Source organism: Microtus ochrogaster, unplaced genomic scaffold (assembly GCF_000317375.1).
Source record: "Microtus ochrogaster isolate Prairie Vole_2 unplaced genomic scaffold, MicOch1.0 UNK10, whole genome shotgun sequence".
In the NCBI taxonomy this organism is placed as follows: Eukaryota; Metazoa; Chordata; class Mammalia; order Rodentia; family Cricetidae; genus Microtus; species Microtus ochrogaster.
The window spans coordinates 569775-573545 of record NW_004949108.1 but is presented as its reverse complement, the minus strand read 5'-3'; the positions used below and the strand labels follow the sequence as shown (position 1 = coordinate 573545).

The following is a 3771-nucleotide window of genomic DNA, read 5'->3' as shown; positions in this document are numbered from 1 at the left end:
TTATCTCAATACACTCAAACTGCTGAAGGACAAGGAAGTAGAGGGTAATCTACCCAATGGTAAAGCAAGAGGGTCCATAGACCTTCTACTTGCTTGATTTTCATGGGTGTGTCACCAGGCATAACTTCTTCCCCTATCACTGTGGTATTATTAATTATTTCTTTGAATAGGCTATGCTCTTTTGGAACTCACGCAGATGGGGGTTCTGGTGATACTAGTCGCGTTCGCTCCTCCATCCTTTTGTTCACCCACCACCATACCGGCAGACCCACCCCCTTTTGTGCCAGGAACGTGCTGCCACTGGCACTATGCCCTACCCATACCCAGCAATAACCCCAGAGCAGAAGAAGGAGCTGTCTGATATCGTTCACAGAATTGTGGCTCCAGGCAAGGGCATCCTGGCTGCAGATGAGTCCACCAGAAGCATTGCTAAGCGGATGCAGTCCATTAGCACTGAGAACAAAGAAGAGAACAGGCACTTCTACTGCCAGCTGCTGTCGACTCTTGATGACCATGTGAACCTCTTTCATGAAATGCTCTACCAGAAGGCACATGGTGGACGTCCCTTCCCCCAAGTTATCAAGTCCAAGGGGGGTGTTGTTGACATTAAGATAGATAAAGGCATGGTACCCTTGGCAGGAACCAATGGTGAGACCACCACCCAAGGGCTGGATGGACTGTCAGAATGCTGTGCCCAGTATAAGAAGGATAGAGCTGACTTTGCTAAATGGTGCTGTGTGTTAAAGATTGGGGAGCATACTCCTTCAGTCCTTGCCATCATGGAAAATGCCAATGTTCTGGCCTGTTATGCCATCGTCTGCCAGCAGAATGGCATTGTACCCATTGTGGAGCCTGAAATTCTCCCTGATAGGGACCATGACTTAAAAGCGCAGCCAGTATGTAACTGAGAAGGTACTGGCTGCTGTGTACAAGGCTCTGAGTGACCACCATGTCTATCTGGAAGGCACACTGCTGAAGCCCAACATGGTCACTCCAGGCCATGCTTGTACCCAGAAATATTCCAATGAGGAGATTGCCATGGAAACTATCACAGAACTGCATTGCACAGTGCCTCCTGCTGTCAGTGGCGTCACTTTCCTGTCTGGAGGGCAGAGTAAGGAAGAGGCGTCCATCAACCTCAATGCTATCATCAAGTGCCCACTGCTGAAGCCATGGGTCTTGACTTTCTCTTATGGCCGAGCCCTACAGGTCTCTGCTCTGAAGGTCTGGGGCAGGAAGAAGGAGAACCTGAAGGTACATCAAGTGAGCCCTGGCCAACAGCCTTGCTTGTCAAGGAAAGTACACCCCAAGTGGTCAGTCGGGAGCCGCAGTCAGAGAATCTCTCTTCATTTCTAACCATACCTACTAAACAGAGGTGATCTAAGGCTGCCCCATCAACACTCCAGGCCCCTGCCTACACACTTATTATTATTCAAGAGGGGGAAATTATTTCTTTGAAAGGCATTGTTTATTTTTTCCTCACTTCTACTAGACAGAACTTCAGGTTCTCCTAGAGGGGAAAAAAAAGGCCATTGTGTCTGAGTGATTGTTGCTGAATCCATGTTGACTTTAGAGCTCTTCTTAGTTGTTTGATGTTTTATTCTCTTACTTTTGGTTCTCTTTTCCCCCTCCTCCTCTTCTCCTTTTCCCCTTTCCCTCTTCCCCTATCCTACCACTTCCTTCCCTTTGGTGGCTTGAATGATAATGGCCCCATAGTTTCATGTGCTTCAATAGTTGATTTCTAGTTGGTGGATCTGTTTGACAAGGATAAGGAGGTGTAACCTTGTTGGAGAGGGTGTGTCATGGGGCATGGTGGCAGGATGGTGAAGTTGTGAGACTTAAGAAACCTCCCATTATCCCCAGATCAAGATGTGAGTTCCCAGCTGTTCCTGCCACCATGCTTTGTTCTGGCATCATGGACTCTAACCTCTGAAACTGTAAGCCCAATTAAAGCCTTTCTTTTAAAAGTTGAATTGGTAATGGTGCTTCGTCACAGTAACAGAATGTAATTTAGGACATCCTCCTCCTCCTCCTCTTCTTCTGTTTTCAATCTATGATCCTCTTCAGTTTCCAGTATAGTAATCTGCTCCATTTGTATAATATTCCTTTTATTTCTTCAGTTTACGGTATAGTAACCTGATTCATTCATACAATAGTCCTTTTATTTTACATTTGCCCTCTTTAGTAATCACAGTGTCTTTCTATCTATCGTACACTCATAAATATTTAACTGTATTTCTTGCATGTCATTTTGTTGTGTATGTTTTTAAAATACAAGTGCATATATTTTTAATTACAGGAATTTTCTTATAACTGAATTAATTTTATGATTATTTTAGTCTCTTGCTTCTTGAGCACCATAAAAGTTGTGTCTAAATATCATTTATCACGTGATTTGGTCATATGTTTAAAGCAGTCATGTAAGATTAATCATGCTACTATAGCATAAGTTCTTTGAGTAAGAGCATATGGGTGTGATAATGAACCTCGAATATTGAAAGCAAGAACAGGAGAAGAAGGAGGGACAGAGTATGCTCAGCTCTTGCACACCTGCTTTCCTTAACTCCCATCTATGAACTCTGGCAGTAGGTTGTAACTCTCTCTATTACATCCACCCTTACTGCTGTGGCCTCCCTGCCTCCTGACCTGAGCATCCAAGGGTGTTGTAGGAATGACAGTGAATGTTTTCCATCACAGTCTATCTCTATTGATACAGTCAGCCCTCAAAGTATTTAGAAACAGATTGGCCATGCATAAGCCAAGTGTTTGCTGATAGCTCATTAGTCCCAGATGCTCAAGTTGTTAGGCATTATTTCTGACACCACCTCCCACAGATCTGTATCAAGGCACATTTGTGTAAACATCAGACAGCTTAAAGGAGATTGGGTAGAAATGTGACAAACATTGACATGTTGGATGTTTTAATCAAATCATATTATTGATGGTTTCGCCTCAGTCTACTGTTGCTCACAAGGTATCGGTCATCAAGTAACCTAGGTCCTATCACTTTGAAATGGAAGTTCAGATTGGAAGCTATAGGTTTAACTGTCTCCATCTTCCTTAAAGGAGCAAATTCTAACAGTGATGGGTAGAAGAGTTTGAACTGCATTTTCAGAGGGAGACAGCAATGCCCTTTTACTAGCTTTTATTTCCTTTCAAATTCAAATTCATGTATTCTGATTCTTTGCGCTGTCTTTTTATCAGTGAGCACACAGTGATTGTAGTAGGTGAATTTTCTAGAGGCACAAAGCCAATAGAATGTGTACATACCATCGAAGAGGACTTTATTAATTGACTTGCATGATAGGGGTCAGGAGTCCAGCAATGGTTGCCTATATGCTGGGCTGAATTGGTTGAGAACTGAGTTGCTCTTCAGTCTGTGAACTGGGTGCCTCAGAAGTTTTAATCTGAATGCCTGGAGGTCCCTGGAGAATTAATAATATTAAATCAACATGGGAATGCTAATGTCAGTGTAAGATCACAGTGGCAGCAACAGGCACTATCACTAAGAAAGAAGAAAAGAATCAAGAAACTACACTTCATTTCTTCTCTGACTAACATCTCTTTGTTGCTTGTTACCAAGTACACCAGGATGACTGGCCTAAACTTCTGTTTGCTGTCTTGTAGACCACTGAGATCACAGATGTACACTAACACACCCAGCTTAAGGTAAGTTCTGAGGATTCAAACTCAACTCACACTCATACACTAAGTCCTTGTACAGTTACTGTTCTACACTGATAAAATACTGTGGTCAAAAGCAACTTAAGA

The 3771-nt window shown here is 43.1% G+C and overlaps 1 pseudogene; it reads left to right on the top strand.

Annotated features, from left to right (window-relative positions):
• The first annotated feature begins 302 nt into the window (after window positions 1-302).
• Window positions 303-1369, top strand: LOC101989620 (annotated as a pseudogene).
• The last annotated feature ends 2402 nt before the right edge of the window (window positions 1370-3771 follow it).